This window comes from Phocoena phocoena, chromosome 2, assembly GCF_963924675.1.
Source record: "Phocoena phocoena chromosome 2, mPhoPho1.1, whole genome shotgun sequence".
In the NCBI taxonomy this organism is placed as follows: domain Eukaryota; kingdom Metazoa; phylum Chordata; class Mammalia; order Artiodactyla; family Phocoenidae; genus Phocoena; species Phocoena phocoena.
The window spans coordinates 22757552-22777309 of record NC_089220.1 but is presented as its reverse complement, the minus strand read 5'-3'; positions in this window follow the sequence as shown (position 1 = coordinate 22777309).

Below are 19758 nucleotides of genomic sequence, written 5' to 3'. Positions count from 1 at the left end.
CTTGGCAGGGGAGGGGTTTTTTTCCATTCAGGTTCAAGTAGGTGAATAATGAAACCGAAGCTGAAAGAGATCAACACAGGACAAGCTTTATTCAGTAGCCAAAGAATGAAGAAGCAGGAACAAAGTTCACAAATCAAATTCTTGCCCACCTGGTGAGAGTGATTTAATTTTAAAGAGTAAAGACAAAGGGAGGAGGCGTGAGGCTATGATGGGGAGGCATATGTTTTAGTCTATGGGGAAAGGGCAGGGCTTTTTCTGAGGGAGTGTGAGATGCCACCCCCTTTTTAATCATTTCTTGGTCCTTAATGTCTGGTCTTAGCCACCAGCAGGTGTGTCATTTAATATGCTAATGTAGTCAAATCAACATATAATAAGACTCAGAGTCCATTGAAGGTCAGATTCATTGCCATCTTGGTCCCAGCTGGTTCCATCTGTTTGTTTGTTTGTAGCTTCCTTTCTTATCTCTGGACCCTTTAACGTAAAGATTTATGTTAATTCCTGCTGAAGGTGGGAGGTTGGCAGGTTTTGAGCAAGGGCGCTTTTGCTAAAGGTGAGGGTTGATGGGTTTTGAGCGGAGACTGGCGGCAACTGGCAACGATATGGGAATCTTTAATAAATGGCTGCTTATGTCACTAAATTTGGGGGAAGTCTTTTATGCAATAATAGAATAGTAGAAAAACCACCCTCACCTTTAGAAAAATGGGAAACTTGCCTTGTGCTATTGAAATAAATAAGCATTAGAGAATATATGTATGAAATGTTAGGTGTGAAAAGGGCTGGACACGCTCACACCCTTTCATCACTGATGCTGTTTCTAATGTGTAATTCTCTTACTAGAGGTGAGGATCAGTGGCAATGAATCTTAAAACGTTTCCGGTGGGGGCTTCCCTGGTGGCGCAGTGGTTGGAAGTCCGCCTGCCGATGCAGGGGACGCGGGTTCGTGCCCGGGTCTGGGAGGATCCCACATGCCGCGGAGCAACTAAGCCCGTGAGCCATGGCCGCTGAGCCTGCGCGTCTGGAGCCTGTGCTCCGCAATGGGAGAGGCCACAACAGTGAGAAGCCCGCGTACCGGAAAAAAAAAAAAAAAGTTTCAGGTGGGCATCTTTTCCTGTCCTTGAGCATTTTCTCTGGTCTGTAGTTGGAAATGTTTAAAATTGCAATACATTCTCCTAATGTTTAATTGAACACTGCCTTCCTATGTTTTAAGGCATTATCTCCAAGGTTCCTATCTAATAACTTGTCAGTCTTGACCCTCCCATTGCAGGTGATACACTGTTGAGATTCATTTCTCTTCCTTGGCACCTGCATTTCCTCACTGTTAGGCTCGGTAGAGTTGGATGAGAATTAATAATTTATTCATTTGGAAGGAATTGATAAGGTTATTATTTAGCAAGTATATTTCAGAATGCCTTAGGCTCATCTATTAACGATTCTTTCTCCTTTAGCTTATGAAAAAAGCAGTAAGGGCTCTACCCAGGCCACTTACTAGAGGTCAACTCTGCAAAGAGAAATCAGTTTGGTTAAGATATGGTTTTGTTTTTAGTTTTACTGGGCAAGACTCTTCCCTTGAACTAAAAGTTTGATGTAGCAGCTAATGAGAAATTCTCTCTCTTTCTGATGTGCAAATAGTCACACAGTTGAGTATGAGGTTTATATTCAGTCAGAGATTAAAGCCCACATTCATTTAAGGTGTCTCCAAATGTGTTTTGGTAATGAAATTTAGTACTTAAAAAAAGTACTAGTCCTAACACAATTGCTATCTGACTCCATTTATAACGCCTGCCATACCATTTATGAATTAAATAATGAAATTTCACAGAGGATTAATTTAATGTCCTTAGAGGAATTTTCTATATCTGTTTTTTTCTTTAATTATCCAATGTGGCTGTGTGAAGGAGGAAGGAAAAAGACTTGGGAAACTAGATTCTATTCCACTGCTGGGATTGGCTCTAAAACAGCGAAGAGACATTCCTTTTCTAGGTTCCTCTGATGGAAAACTTTCTACCAATATTGGTCCTTTACTTCCGTAGGTAAGACATAGTTAATGGGGGGCTGCTGCTGATTTTGAAGGTGAATATGTTAGAGAGGTGTTAGGATCAAATAATAATTTAAATCTTGTTGGATTAAATAGTCTAGAGTTACTTTTAAATCACTACCCTATAAATAAAAATTGCCAAAAGTGATTAAAAATGAGAAATATGTAGCATTGATACTCATTGTGTCTTGCAAACCAGACATGTTTACTACTACCAGCTACTTTGTTTATGGTCTGGGTGTATATGTATGATACGTATGCAGTTTACAAATGAAACAAAGGCCAGAGAAGTGTGTTGTCTGAAAGAAATTCATAAAAATAGGAAAGGCTTTTACCCAGGGTTATTGATAACCTTCTTTCTAGTCCACTTCAGGATGTTTCCCTCAGAGAGTTGTCGAGCTGAACGGGTGGGACAGAGCCCACCTGCAAGAAGATGTCACACTGCTTCTTCCACCCCTTTAGAAGTAGACCATTATAAGCTTTTCATCTTAACCAATCTTCCTTTTTGGCTGTTTCCAACCTTTCCCCTGCAGTCATGACACAACCATGTATGTAAGAGACCTCTGAACATAGTGGGTGTTGCTAGAACATCTTCATTTACTGTGAGCTAAAATAGGAGTGGCTGGAAGCACATGCGTGTGCTCATGTAAAATGCATTTTTGGTTTAAACGAGGTTTCTCTGGTTCTGAGCTACACTTCATGGTCTAGCCATGGAAGGAATTTTCCAGGTGTATTTAGTGCTTTCTAGTATCTAGTGCTTTCTAGTCATTGTTATAGAATTTTTGAAGTGCCTATAATTGTTTTTCTTTCTCTTTATGCACCACTGCAAAATACCCTCCACCCAGTCAACACTTAATTGTGATCTATGATGTGTGACCGAATCTAAGGGTGAAGTTATCTGTTCTTGCAAGAAATATATGCATGCAGATTTTTGCGATAATTAGTTTATATTCCACAGTCAGATCTTTTTCTTTTAAAGAACTCAGGGTATTATTCTTAGACCATTCAGGGGGCAAGTCTTTCTGGTACTTTTTCCTTTAATAGAAGTAACCACCATCAGTACTACTACTATCATCACATTTTCGTGGATACCTACCAGATGTCAGACACTGCTCTAGAAGGTGAACATATGTTATCTTCTTAATCTCTGTGAAGCAGGTATTAGCCCTGTTTTACAGGTGAGAAAATCGTAGTCACATGCATAGTAGAAATAGCAAAATTATTGGTGTCAGATTTGAACTCATTCTCTGCCACTTCGGAGCTATATTATGATTGGGTACGTCTTTGGAATTTCTTGAGTCGCAGTTTAATACAAGATAAATATGTTTGATTTGAGGCAACCATGAAGCAAAAAGCAAATGAAAAGAGAGAAAAAAAAAAAGCCAGAAATAAAAACAAGCAAATGAAACAGATAGCTATATAGACTTTTTTCCCTTCCAGGTGCCTAAACTATTGTAAAAAAATGACCGATGATTAAGTCAACAAGGTGAACTTTAACTTCTGATTTTTTTTCCCTTGAATTTAACAGAGTTAAATTCGCAGGGACATGCTGAAGCTTTTAGTTAACCCGAATTTTGTGTGTGTTTTTATATTTGTATTTAAATTCTAAGCTGTCTAAAAATGTGATTTTTATCCTCACTTTAAGCTTTCTAGAAATTATGACTAAATCTGTGGTTAATCGAGAATTTTGCTCCATTTCACTTGCAATCATTCTCTGAAGAAAACCTAAGTATTAACTGGATTGAGGTTGATTTTAAGTCATTGTATCTCTTGGCACCTTTCCTTTTCAAATGAAGTGCTGTTAGCTTTTTCACTGACACTTTGAAACCAAGACATTTAACTGACACTAATTCAAAAAGAGAGGGGGAGAGAGAGAGAGAGAGAGAGAGAGAGAGAGAGACTTAAGGGGTATGCATGGGAACTTTTCAATCTTACCAGTCAGTGAAAAGACAATATGCATATCCAGTCTTCTGGGTTGAAAGCATATTTTTGAAGACATCAGCCTGGATATGTAATGCTTCTTGGTTAGATTTTTAAAGCTCTCATGTAGCCCAGGATATGAGGAACCTTTGAAGCTTCCTCTGGGCAGAGGTGTATACAATAATCTATCACTTCTGTTTGCCCACAAGAACTTCCTAACCTTCAAATTTGGCAGGTCTCTGATATCCTGTGTCCAGAAAGGATGAGCCGTGTGTTGATATGTCATAAATAGCTTGCACTACCAAAGAGTTTTCCCTTTTCATCTTCTATTCTCGGATGATCATAGTAATCCACGGAGACCATTATTATGTGCTCAGGGTGTCTATTCTTCTGAACACTTCAAAGTGAAACTATCATTAAACCTTAGTGGCAGTCATTATTTGCCTCCAAAACCCAAGTGAGCCGAGGAGTGGTGGCTGTCTAAATGGCAAAGGGCTTGACCACTGGCAGAATTCTAAACTTGGATTCCAAACCTATCCCTTGTCATGACGACAGTGACTTGGGGCTAGATTTTGTATTAGATTCAGTAGGAGAGAGATGTTCTCTAATTGTGAGGTTGGGATCTGTTCTTCCAAGAACTCTCAGCAGAAACTTGCTGAATGCCCACTGTGGGCAATGCTGGCCCTGAGCCCGTCATTCTCTGGGAACTGTCCTTCCGAGGAGACAATAGCCCACGGTCTTGAGCAAGTTCTTAACAGCTATGACTTTAAAGGAAAGAAGTGTGGTTTCACACTAAAGTTTTCCAATGGAGTTAAATTCTGAAAAGGCTTGGGAGTCAAGGACATAGCTAATTCCACACTCTACAAACAGATACAGAAGACTTAACTAGAAAAGACTTTACTAGAAACATGATTCACCCTAGTTTGAAGTGTCTCAAAGGGAAATGTTTACAATTTCTCACGGAGGCCCAAACCGACCGTCTGTTAGAAGTTGCTTTCCTCCTGTTTTCTTGAATTTTAAACAAAATATTTTTCCTTCCCTTTTGGAACTTTTCTCCTCCTGTTATTTCCTCCTAATGTAATGCTTACTCTGTTCCATTGTCATCTCCATGTAACTGTGGTTTGGAAGTTGATACTTAAACAATTTCTGAAGAGATGGCCAAATCCCTCCCATTTCTTGAAAGGTACCTTGATGATTGTCTCAGACCCACTAGAACGTCTGCAATTTATACCACACACAAATTAAGAATAAGTATATTTTTGAGGTAAAATATAAGGCTGATAAAGCCATATTTAAATAACTCTGGTGAGTCTCTTTCTTTTGTAATCGATTCTCTTTTCCCCTATTAAAATTTGAGGTACATGAAGGCACCAAGGTCCTCTGCCACTTGGATCATTAATTATCTTCTTTCCTTTGCCATATAATAAAAGACAGGCTTTTGCCTTGGTTTCCTTTCCTTTGTCTATTTAAAGAATGCCTTGCTTCCATGAGGTTAACACACTGCATTTCACATCTTGCTCAGCCTTTCCTGGTCAAGAGAGCTTGGGTTTTCTTGCTTAGAAGGACCATTTACTTAGAGACAAATTACATGAAATGATCAGCAAAGTGGCCTTGGGTGATGAACAAGTGCCTGTGCTGTTCATGTGCGTGCCCTTCAACCCAGTAAAATTAATTTTTAATCCATTAATTAAAACATTAGCCCCTTAAGGGCAGGCGGCACACCTCTCTCTCTCTCTCTCTCTCTCTCTCTCTGTACTTTTCTCTCTCTCTTGCTCTTCCATGGTGCATGGTACGGTACTATCTATATACTTTGTGATTGCACTGAGGAAAGGGTGCCAGCATGCTTTGAAGACATAGTAATATAATAATAATAAAACCTTCCATTCTCTTTTCTAGTTTCCTAACCTAAACTCTGTATCTTTCTATAAATCACTCTTACAGTTCCCCTTAGCTCCCTTCATTTCAGTTATATTCTTCTGCTAAGAAAATGAACAAACCAATGTCAATTTTCAGGTGGCAATCTCATGCATTTCCATGGTTTTATTTACTGTGTATGCAGGTTACAGTCAGCTCATTCCCTCAATCATGGAGGTAAATTCCCATGAGTCCCCAGGATGCCTCGATTTATAATCCCTGGACTATTCCCTTTGAGAGATTTATCACAGAAAGGATGTTTCAGAGAAACCTAACAATCCTTGCATTGAGGTACACTCAATCATTCAGACAGTCTAAGGAATCACATTTGTGAAGCCTCTTGATGCATAAAATAATGCACAGAGAGGAATAAAGCTCATACTGAACTTGCATTAGTGGGAAAGCCATGAATTGTAGTGATTAAAAATACAGACTTTGGATTCAATCAGTCTGGGTTCAAACCACAGCCCACCAATTATTGGCTGTGTGATGGGGGCCAGTTCCTGACTCCCAGTTTCCTCATATGTAAAAAGAAGGAAGAATATCTGCCTCATAGGACTGCTGAGAAAAATCAAAGGAGATAATGGTTGTAAAATGTGAAATCTAGTGAGGTGTCTAGAATACGTTGAATTTTCCTAAGACTGTGACTATAGTTGTTCTTAGAGGCTGCAAAATGCTTAATCTCATTGTGAGAAGGTTTGTCATTTCAGTTCCAGAGATTCTTTTAGTTAAATCACATCTTCCAAAATATCTCTATCGAACATGGTTCAGGAGTACATATTTTCAGACATGAGCTGTTCTATGTTGCCACCTGTATAGCATGATCAAGGGGCAGGGGACCGTCTCCTCACAGTATGAATTTGGCAAAAAGGCATTTTTAAATGTATAGTTTGAATTACAGGTTACATGTTAATTAGTATGAAAGCCAAAAAAGTACTTGACTTTAAGTTAACTTGAAATTTTCAGTTTATTTCTCATTTCTGTGGAATATTAATGTTAATAGCTAATATTAATGGAGTGATTACTCTGCGCCAGGCACCTGATTTCCTAGCACAAATATTTCTCAATTTAGAAGACAGTTCTGTAGTGTCTCTGGCCCAATAATCCTTGGGTAGGCAATAATTACCATGCTTTTTCCTTAAATGAATCAAAATTCAAATCACGTTCTCCTTTGACTTTGGATATGTGACCCTCTGGTACTACTTGGACATCTATGTCTCACAAGGACATTTACAACTCCCTGGTTTTCTCTTTGCGCTGAAGGATGCTTTTTCAATGATTCCTCCCCAATGTATTAAGGCCTTAAAGCTCGGTGGATTGTCGTAGTTAGATGAAGATTTCCAGGGACCGGCTGTGCTGTCTTGATGATCATTTGTACCATCACTAGAACATTCCTATTGTCCATTCTTCATGTGATAAAAAAGCATAGGGACTATTAGTTAAAACTGTTAACAATGAATTCAATATCTGAAAAACTTATAAATGAGGTGTCTAAGGGACTATACTGGACTGAAAGCCATAATTTCCTCACGGCAAGAATGCCTAAAGGTCTTATTTCAAATTTTGATGATGCAGCCGATGTGGACACCAGCATTCTGTAGTAATGCCTGAACTGCCAAACGTTAACCAGAAATCATTGCCCATGATACAGGTGGCAATCTATCATGGTAAATGTCACCACAGGGAAAACCTGAAAAGCCAAAAAACCAAAAAGATTGGACACAAAGCGTATCCAACTGGACTTTCCTCTCAAGAGGAATTATAAATTCAGATATAATTGTGTGACCTCTGCTCTTTACAAGTTCTCAAAAAGTTCTCTTGGTCTGGGTGGTATTATTTATAGCTCTGCATGATTACATATCAAATCCCCTCACAACAGGGCAGTCTTTGCGTGACAATAAGATTTCCAGGTTCTAAGTGATAGCCATGTATTTCGAGCTAACGTTCAAGTTGATAAAATCGCAAAGGAGCACCCATGATGGAGTTGGATCCATCCTTGTAATCAGTATTAACAAAATTTAACTCTCAAGTTATTTTTGGCAAATAATAATTTTTAAAACCAGAAACTAATCAAAAGATAAGCTGAATATATCAGCTGCCCCTTTTAGATTTAATATCCTTATTTCTATCTATGATATCATAGAAATCTCCTATTAATACGTTTTTAAAACATAGAACTTAAATATAACACAGCTGCTTGAAAAGCTTCTAGGATCCTTGTTCCAGAAATAAAACCTAACCATTGGCAGAATAGGAAATCTTTCTGAATGACCCCAATTTAACTTTCCAGACTTTTCTTCTCTCATTTCCGTTCACCTCCAAAATTTTTACCTAAACCATAGCCACATGTACCGTGACAGTTTCTCCAATGGGCTGTTTCTTCTCAGAATGCCTCACTTCCCTTTTCTGAATGAATCATGACGAATTGGCCTTCAAACTCCAGCTCAGCTCCAACGAACAGAGCTGGTTGCCTCCTCCTCTGTCTGTGCACAGTGACTCTATCAGAGCATCTGCCACGTCATACTGGCCTCCAACCACATCACAGATAGTGAGCAACTCTACTTTGCCTTTGTAGTTCCATGACTCAGAATGTCATTAGGGAATCAGGGGACAGTAAATGATTTTTCTTTTTCCTGAATGAATCATTCCCGAGGCTGCTCTGTATATCCAGACAGGTTTCATGCACTGCATAGCTCCAGGGACCACAATTCAGGGAGACTGAATGGGATGCCCTGCATCTATTTTAAGTATCAACAGTAAAGAGAGCACAGTCCATGGCATGATCCGGCGATATATGCAGTCTATCACCATTGGATACTTTTAATCAAATACTACAAGAGGCAAGAATCTGAGTGACCAGGTATATGATACTTCTGAACATTTTTTGCCAAACCCACCATCTTAAAAGTTTAGGATTTGACAAGTCAGGAAACAGTCTAAGAAATGTTAATTGACTTGCCCAAGGTGGCAAAACGGACAGTGGAAGAGGTGTATTTTAAACTCACACTTGCTGGGGCTGTATGATTTGGATTGATTTTGTTCAGGAATTCACATTTGAATTACAATTTGCAGTTCTCTAGAAATAGTTCAGTACTTTTCAGAAAGATCATAATGCAGATGCTGACTAACGATGTGCTAATAGTGGAGGTGGCCATAAGCCAATGGGATTAATCAGACGTAGGTCATGTTGTCTCATAAGAAAATTCTATAGACTAAACAGGACATAATTATGTAAATAACTTGAGAGATCCCTAAATGACCTCTTGATAAGAAGTAAGCAGCAGTAATGAATGGAAAGGAAGAAATTTGAAAACTGGATCATTTCCTCAAATCAATCCAGAATAGACTATGACGTACTTAAACTTTAGTGCTGTAGCTGCTGATTGGTGCAAACTCCCTGAATTGGCTGATGTATAGATTCACTAGGAAGTAGCTAAAGAGAGAGCTGTTTCCGTATGGCCTAGCTTTGTATTTTTTAAAGCTTGAAATGTTTCTCAAAGCGTTGGTAAATAAACTTCTTCAACTGGCAAGGAAAAAAAAGGCACTCTGTATTTTCTAGTCAAGGAGGATTAAAAGGCTGTGAAACTATATCCAATGCACAAATGTTGTAATTATGATAAATATTTGTCTTTTCTGTTTTCACTACAAACTCAGAAATCCTAGAGTCTGTGTTTGGCACATGCAGGAGATTACAGCCATCTGCTGGGAGACAGAGCTGTCAATTATAAAACAATCTGGCTTCCCATTCCATTTCCAGGTTAAATGTGGCCCAATTGAGGTAGGATCTTTTTATTATTATCATTAAAATTGGAAAGTTCTTGACGCCCTCTGCCCTGTGCCCTTATTTTCAGGATCCCAAGAGATCTGCCCATCTCTGAACTTGGAGTTTCAAACTCAAGGTCAACATGCCTTGTACAGGCCACTTAATAAGGTGAACCACCCTAAGGTAAGGCTCTGAGCTCTTTAAGCAACTTGAAAACAAAATGATGGTTTCGTTCAATTAAAACACACGTTAGGCTAAGGAGAGAAATTATGGCAAACAGAAACAGCTAAATGGAGAGAGGGGTGTCTTCTGCCAGTTGGAGTGATGAACATTTAAGAAAGAGGAGTTGAGGTTAAAAAAAAAAAAAAAGCCAATGAAACGTGGAAAGCAAAATGGCCAGTTGAACAACAGGATTCCGTAACATTGAAGAGGAAGAGTTCAAAGCCATAGTAGAGACATTTTAATGGAAGAGGCAGTGACCCTAAAACTGTGCCCATTAACGACCTGATGGAAGTGAGTTAGGCTTTGTTTTGGCCCAATTCCATATTAGGAAATTCACTCTGCTTTCTTGAATTCTTCCCACAATTTTACTGGAAATGGTTTCTTGGGTTTTACCTTAAGACAGTTGCCTATTGACAGAAACTCTTCTATTCCTCAGCAGCAGTGGAGGAAGAATTGGCTTTTAAACAGACACCTAGTAATAGAGAGTAAAAATTTTCCCACCTAGATCTGTGCCTGGGTCAGGCCTTGAGGACACCTCCCAGAGGCCATTGAGAACCTAGATAAAGGCTCTGTTTATGTAATGCTAATTATAGTGTTTTCTGAAAGAGTTCTTCCTCAAGGCCGTTAATGACCAGAGGAGAGTGCAAATGAGTTTGAAGTGTCACAAGTGAGTCTGATTCCTCACCTCAATTCAATTCAACAGCCATAGTTTATATTTCATAATGGTGACCCAAGTTTGGTCAATAATTTCACCTACTGACTCTTGAAATCAAGGCAAAAAAACCCCACAAACAAACTAAAACTACGAACAAACAAAAACTCTGTTTTATAGATAAAGAGTCTACTGAAACCTAATTCATAAATTTACTAATGTGTCTCAGTTGATTATAACCTAAAAGGATTCAGTTTAAAGCAAACTGGGTAATAATTAGGGCATCTGGCTCTAGCCATGGAAGCAGATTTGGCCTCCTGGTTCAGGGAGAAGGTTAAGTTGGATTTCAAAGTTACCTTCTCCTTTCCAGCTGGCTGTGTTCTCCCCTACGGTGACCACTTAGCATGGCAGCATCCGCAATGCTACCATTTTGTTTTCTCTTCTCTCTGCCTCTCTTACCCAGCCATCAACATTTATGCATCCCAGGTCTCACTTTGGCTACCAGATTGAATGGTAACCCTCTGGTAAAGGACAGTTGACTTCTCTTACTGTCTAGTGCAGCAGTGCTCAGCTGCAGTGTTATAATATATTTCTGGGCCATAATCAACTGTGAGGTTTATCATAATTAATTTAACACCTATACAGAGACTTACCTTCTTAAGGGCTTTCAACTTCAGACATTGTATAGACTCAAATAAAACTTCAGCATAAAACTGTCAACTTTCCTCTCCTCAGTAAATTGGGGAACTTGCAGATAGGTGTTGATGGGGATCAGGATACGTCACCCCAAATTATGCCATTTTGACCTAAGGATTGTTTAAGCTGAAGGCAACTGAGAATCAACAGATGCAGGAAGAGTTCTCTGCCCTCCCCTTATCTGCCTAAAAGCAAAGCATAAATTACCTTTTGTGAAGGTGACCCCATTGTCACAAGAAGAAAAGAGTGACTCTTCATCACCTGGAATGGAGAGTCAACACCAGGATGAGTTTATATAAAGAATCCTTTTACTAAAATAACCGTTATCTCCCATTAGTTCCCCCAGATATTTCCTAGTCACAATTTGTCCCCACGGTTTGTGATCCCTTGAAGCCCAAACCCCCTTTCCTATGGTAAAATGATATAAAAACCCCTGAGTCTAACCACTTCTTTAAGTGCCATTTCTTTTCTATGAACTTCTGAATGTATAACTATTAATAAAAATTCTGGGCCTTTTCTCCTCTTACTCTATCTTTTGTTAGTTGAATTCACAGACCTCCAAGACTGAATGTAAGAAGGCAGAGGGAGAGTTTTTCCTCCCCAACAGTGTCCTGAAGTTAAGTTTCAACACTGTATGCCTAAGGTCAATAGAGGAGAGGGACAAGAGTAGGTTTGAGACTGTAAATCCTACACGTAGTAAATTTACCGCTGATGGAAATTTTCTGGGGACCCTGTATGTTGATTCATACTCAAGGCAATAGGCATCTGCACATCATCAAGGTCAATGGCAAGAAGGAAAATGAGGACACCCAAAGGGCTTTGTGGAATTCATTAATGACACGTGTGGCACCCATGGCTTGTTAACACATAATATCTATTTCCCCCTTCTTCCTTGTTCATAACTTGAATGTCTTATTCACAACCCTTGATTCCTTATCAGCTCAGATTTCATTCAGGGCATCAGTAGTTAACTATTTAGGCCATTTGAAAGAACTTACCTCCTCAGGCTCCCTTGCAGCAAGGGGATTATATAGCCCCTTTGTGGTGAATGGAGGGAAGTCCCCAAGTGGAGAGTTTGAAAATACTATTACTTTCCTGCCCAAAGGTTCATAGAGCTTGTATGAACCTTTTGCTGTTTAATTTTCTCTTTTATTCTTGCTGGAATAAAGATGAAATGTCTGGAGTATAGCAGCCATCTTACAATCATGAAGTTAAAAGACACAAGCTAAGAATGAGGGACCAGGAGGTAGAAGGAGCCTAGCTCTTTAATATAAGCTTCCTAGAGCAACTGTGCCAATTTTGAACCACCCACCTCTGGAGTTCTGGTTATGTGATAAAACTCTCTTTGAGCCATAGTTAAGCTTTCTATTGCATGAAGCCATCACAATTCTAAGTGACACAAACTGCTTTGGCAGAATTTAATATTGCTTAAAGTGGTTTATTTTGGGGAAAAATGCTTGAAATGTCTTACTTTAAGACTTTGAAGGACTAGCTCACACGTTTATACAGAAAAATGTACTGGCTGAGCACGTTAAATTTCTCTCTGTAACTATGGACTTACAAAAAGAGAAGAATAAGGAAAAGGACTTACAGACACTTTGGCCATTCACAGTTTTTTCCATTGTCAAGAATGGAAAACAGAAATATAGATCAATGGAACAGGATAGAAAGCCCAGAGCACATATGGTCACCTTATTTGTGATAAAGGAGGCAATACTACACAATGGAGAAAAGACAGCCTCTTCAATAAGTGGTGCTGGGAAAACTGGACAGCTACATGAAAAAGAATGAAATTAGAACACTACCTAACACCATACACAAAAATAAACTCAAAATGGATTAAAGACCTAAATGTAAAGCCAGACACTATAAAACTCTTAGAGGAAAACATAGGCAGAACACTCTGTGACATAAATCACAGCAAGACCCTTTTTGACCCAACTCCTAGAGAAATGGAAATAAAAACAAAAATAAACAAAGGGGACCTAATGAAACTTAAAAGCTTTTGCACAGCAAAGGAAACCATAAGCAAGATGAAAAGACAACCCTCAGAATGGGAGAAAATATTTGCAAACGAAGCAACTGGTAAGGGGATCAATCTCCAAAATATACAAGCAGCTCATGCAGCTCAATATCAAAAAGCAAACAACCGGGGCTTCCCTGGTGGTGCAGTGGTTGAGAGTCCGCCTGCCGATGCAGGGGACATGGGTTCGTGCCCCGGTCCGGGAAGATCCCACATGCTGCGGAGCGGCTGGGCCCGTGAGCCATGGCTGCTGAGCCTGCGCATCCGGAGCCTGTGCTCCGCAACGGGAGAGGCCACAGCAGTGAGAGGCCCGCGTACCAAAAAAAAAAACAAAATAAACAAACAACCCAATCCAAAAATTGGCAGAAGACCTAAATAGACTTTTCTCCAAAGAAGATATACAGATTGCCAACAAACACATGAAAGGATGCTCAACATCATTAATCATTAGAGAAATGTAAATCAAAACTATAATGAGATATCACCTCATACCAATCAGAATGGCCATCATCAAAAAATCTAGAAACAACAAATGCTGGAGAGGGTGTGGAGAAACGGGAACCCTCTTGCACTGTTGGTGGGAATGTAAATTGATACAGCCACTATGGAGAACAGTATGGAGGTTTCTTAAAAAACTAAAAATAGAACTACCATACGACATAGTATATGTCAGGCATATACCCTGAGAAAACCATAATTCAAAAAGACTCATGTACCACAATGTTCATTGCAGCTCTATTTACAATAGCCAGGACATGGAAGCAACCTAAGTCTCCATCGACAGATGAATGGATAAAGAAGATGTGGCAATATATACAATGGAATATTACTCAGCCATAAAAAGAAACAAAATTGAGTTATTTGTAGTGAGGTGGATGGACCTAGAGAGTGTCATACTGTGTAAGGTAATTCAGAAAGAGAAAAACAAATACCATATGCTAACACATATATGTGGAATCTAAAAAAAAATAAAAATGGTTCTGAAGAACCTAGGGGCACGGCAGGAATATAGTTGCAGACGTAGAGAACAGACTTGAGTACATGGGGAGGGGGAAGGGGAAGGTGGGATTAAGTTGAGAGAGTGGCATGGACATATACACACTACCAAATGTAAAATCGATAGCTAGTGGGAAGCAGCTGCATAGAACAGGGAGATCAGCTCAGTGCTTTGTGACCACCTAGAAGGGTGGGATAGGGAGGGTGGGAGGGAGATGCAAGAGGGAGGACATATGGGGATATATGTATATGTGTAGCTGATTCACTTTGTTATACAGCAGAAACTAACACACCATTGTAAAGCCATTATACTCCAATAAAGATGTTAAGAAAAATAAGTGCTGGAATAGTAAAGGTAGCTGTGAGTAGATTTCTGAATTAACACACTTGTTTTAACAAGTCCTTTTGAAAATGCAGTCTTAACCCAGCAAACTGCTGTGAGAGAATGAGAAGGTGGGTGCTTGGGGAATTGAGACCTCTCAGCCTTCTTCCAAATTGGTTCTACCTCCATGGAGAAGCCTCTTCTAGAACATGAACGCTGGATGGAGTGTAATTGATGGAAATGCTGAAGGGAGAGAAGAAAGACAAGGCCTCCTTCATAGTACTTTGAATATGGCTCCTTGAGCTTTTCTTGGTAGGTCTATTTGCACAGTAATCATCCCTCGGTTTCCTTCCACCAGGTAGAGATTCCATCATCAGGTCTGTGACTTGCAAAACTCCCTTGCTGCCTCAGCGTCAGGGGAAGGGACCAAATGCATCAATCTGCATCACTTTCCCCAGACTCTGCTTGCATTCAAAAGGGCCAGAGGTTTCCTTGTTCATAATTACACCAGCGAAACATCCTGCCAGAACTAGATTCGCATGGAGGCTTGCCAACATCCCACATCCTCACACCAACATCCAGCTCATAAAGAATACACACTCTTTTGTGTAGGGTAGAGTGGAGCTCAGTAGCTGTTTAATAGCTGCAGGGCAACCCTACAGAGGACTGAAAAGCAAAGGCAAAGACCAGGTCTGCTTGAACCGGCGGGGGAAATTTCATGTGGCAGAGTGTAATCACCCAAGTTAGGATCCTGAGGTTAAATAACACCTATTCTCTCTCATCTAAAAGGTATCCAGGATCTTTATCAGCTGTAAATGACTTGGATCTTAGTTTTATAACCCCGTAGTGAAAAGGGGGGCATTCTCCCACAGCATGGCAGTCAGCCGTCTCTTGCTTGGAAACACTGTTTCTCATCCGGCACCACCTGCATGTCCCCTTGGCTGACCCCCAGCTGGGCACGGATGCAGCCAAACCCAGTGAGCCTGTGAGAGTGGCCAGAAACACAGCAGAAGGTGTTGGCTTCCTGGACTCTTGTTGAGGCCATCTGGACTCTAATACACCTGTTTGGGAGAGTTTCCATGGCTTGGTTTACAAATGTAAGAGCAGCTCAAAACGTTCCAGTCCAGGGCTGATCATTTGCCTTAACTTTTTGCAGAAGTTAATTATGCAACAAGATCATTTCTGTGCCCATTTTTCTCCTCCTGTTATAAACTTCAGATGGCAAAAACTGTGTTTCTCAGTATTTTTTTAGTGCAATGAACAGATGTAAAAGTGCTTTCAATTTCTTAATAAAGGTGACACTAGGCCAGATTTGATATTACACTAAGTCCCACATAACATTTAAAAATGAGTTTTTTCAACCATAAAATTACTAATTGATCTGTCTTGTAAAAGGATAAAGGAAATGAATGCCTATTTGAGTTTCATTTCTGTCAGGCTCCCAATTCCTTATTTTATGTAGCGCAAAATGAATTTTAATGATGCAGCCTCCACATTTCAAAATATGCCATTACTCTTTGGAAGTAATTGGCGTATTTGACTGCCTTTTCCTTTCTTAGAGTCTGTCTGACTTTCTAATCTTGAAGTCCGTGCTCCATTCAACATGTTCTTCCACATACTACCCGAAAGAAGTAAATTAAAACAAGGGGAGGGACCATACCAGAAAGAGCTCATTCATTAGCCATTAAGCAAATATTTATGGAATTCCTGCTGTATGTCAAGCACTGTTCCCAGTGCTGCAAAGACAGTAGGGCACAAAATAGTGAAAAATCCCAGCTCTTGTGGGATTTCGTGTTTGTTGAGTGAGACAATATGATAAACACGTAAATATATAATATTCAGGTGATGATCAAAGCTATGAAGAAAAGTCATGAATATTAACAGTAGAAAGGGACAAATTGGAGAGTATTGTATATTTTATATGGGGGGGGGGGCAGAAGAGCCTCTCTAGGAAGACGGTATTTGAGCAGAGACTTGAATCCTGAGAGAAAGTAAACTATATGGGGGATGAGAATCAATAGATAGAATAACCTTTCTTCTCCCTAGCATCTTTTTTACAGCAGAGAGGAATAATTTTCTTAAAAAAACACTTCTGAGCTGACTCACTTTGTTATAAAGCAGAAACTAACACACCATTGTAAAGCAATTATACTCCAATAAAGATGTTTAAAAAAACAAACAAACCACTTCTGGCTGCTTTGTCTAATCTGGGAGGCTATAGGGGGCATGAGGAGGGAAGCCAACTTTGATTGAGTACCTATGTATGCCAGAATATGTATATTTCCACATATCATGAATATGTATGACAGCCCTCTGGTCTGATGGTCTGATCCTCATTTTACAGCTGGGGAAGCAAAAGCTCAGGGATATCGGGTAGCTTGGTGGTTCAATTTTCCAGTTATTTATTGCGGCATTACAAGCTCCTAAATTTTGTAGCTTAAAATAACAATTATTTATTTTTCTCATAAACATGAGATTTGGGCAAGACTCAAAAGGGAAGGCTTGTGTCTGCTCCATGTGGTACCAACTGGGGAGCACAATTCAGTTTAAATCCAAGATGGCTTACTCCCATGACTGGAAAGCTGGTGCCATTTATCTAATGATAGATCAGCTGAGTCTCAGGGCCTGCGGGCCCTCCATTTCTCTCCAGGCAGACTGGGCTTCCTTACAGCATGGTGCCTGGATTTCTAGGACTAGGGTTCTAAGAGCACGAGATAGAAGAATATGGCATTATGGTGATGCAGTCTTGGGAGTCTCATAAACTCAGGTCTGCATCTCAGCAAACTGACATCACCTTAACCCCCAGCAAGGACGTTTTCCCAAATACCAGATTCCTCTGAATCCATCCATTAGTCAGCAAAGCATTCTGGAGTGCCTCTCGCACCATAGTTAAAACTCCCTGCTCTGGAGTCCAATTGCTTGAACTTGCATCCTACCTCCTCCATTTGCGTGCTGATGAAACTTCAATCTCCCGTGCCTCAGTTTTATTAAATGTAAATCATCAGGATTTAAGGAAGGTCCAGAGAACGTCTCATGCACCTAATAAGACCATTAATCTTTACCTGTATAATACTACCGCCTCAGCCCCATTGCCTTAAAAAATCAATTCCAAGAAGGAAGGTAAAATTAGAATTAATGCCCACCTTCTCCAAAAAGACTGCCATGCCTTATATCTCAAGAGGTCCAAGGTCTATAAGATATTCTTCTTTACAAGGACTCCTATTCTACTATGGTTCTGTATAACCCTGAATCTAACTCAAGCTCTCATTCCTCCCCAAAGCACCAAATTCTTCCACTTTTCTCTTTGGAGTTGATGGTCTATCATCGGGGTGGGGTGGGGGGGAACTATTTTCTAAAGGATTCTCTCACCTTTCTTTAAGGGAAAATGAATGGTTCCCTAAAGTTCTCTCCTATGATAGCTTTTTCTTTACTACTACTACCCCATGTAGCATGAGGCTTTTCTTATAGGATAATAGTCTTCTCGTTCTTTGTTACCATTTCTAAATCACTTCTTCTCTGATCATCCCGAAACCCAATGTCCTTTGAAACAAATGCCATCAAACTATACTGTCTATCATCCCTTCATAATACAATCATCCATCGGTACCCCTGGTCTTTCCTCACCCTTCATTTGAGACCTTAGCACCTGGCTCATTCTCTAGGTTTTTCTCTACTATCCTTCCTGTCACCATGTTGTGTGGCTACACCACACATATAGATAATCCATCCACTATCCTGGCTTTTGACAATAATTTTTCCTTTGCTCTTCCAACAATCTTGTCTTTTATCCCACTTAACCATGCACTCTAATGACTATACTCTGAATCCAGCGCTTGGATTCCAATAATTATTCGATACATCAACAGTTTTAATTCACTTTTTCTCATCATCCTTCTCATGTTACTTCTTCCTCCCTTCCCTCCTAGGAAGGATTCTATAGTCCATTACTAGTGATCATCCCTTTGCATATTCTATCAACAATTTGACCTTTGCCACCTACCTGTTGGTTTTCTATTGGTGCCATGACAAATTACTACCAAACTTAGTGGTTTGAAGCAACACTCATTTTTTTTTTTTACACACACACACTGTATTTTATTTTTACAAGAGATAAATAAACTGACACCAAGCATTGTAAATGGATGGCCACAACAAAAGCAGCAACGATTGCAATTACCAAACACGAAACACACTCATACTATGTCATAACATTGACATTCAGTCCAGTAATCCTCCACTGTAACAGCTCCTTTACTTTGCAGTGAAAATTGATTTGTGTATTTTTTGCCTCTGAGTCTTTGTGGGATTTTTTTTTTATTCAAACAGAAAGTCACAAAAATTATAATCATCCTCATCAGTTCACTCAGTCCCTTGTAATTAATTTTTTTTATCTTGATCTTTTGTCAGCGCTTTTATGAATTCATCAGTTTTCAACTAGAGTTCTGAAAATACTTATTCATTCAGTTCAGCAGTACAGTCAGTTACCAGAAACCTGTACTTGTCAGAGTCTTTTCCGTGAATTCCTTGAAGATGAAACCCTTTTATAGGAACAGTTTTGCAAAAGCATCAGAGTACACCCAGAACTCTCTGTAAATGACAAAAAACTTAAAAATGACCACGGTTAAAGATTTGATGAAAGTTCATAGTAATGCAATTGACAAGGAAATTTAGTTATTTCTGAGATAGACATTTTAAAATAATAACTAGAATTATGACTTAATAACACTATACCAGAACATATAAGATTTTTAGAAATTTCATGTAATGTCTGAAATATTTATATTAACATATTTCCATACAAATAACCCAAAGAAAGTTTAGTATTAGTTGTTTTTTTGTTTGTTTGTTTATACTGCAGGTTCTTATTAGTCATCAATTTTATACACATCAGTGTATACATGTCAATCCCAATCACCCAGTTCAGCACACCACCATCCCCACCCCACGATGGTTTTCCCCCCTTTGTGTCCATACGTTTGTTCTCTACATCTGTGTCTCAATTCTGCCCTGCAAACCGGTTCATCTGTACCATTTTTCTAGGTTCCACACACATGCATTAATATACGATATTTGTTTTTCTCTTTCTGACTTACTTCATTCTGTATGACAGTCTCTAGATCCACCCAGGTCTCAACAAATGACTCAACTTCGTTCCTTTTTATGGCTGAGTAATATCCCATTGTATATATGTACCACACCTTCTTTAACCATTCAT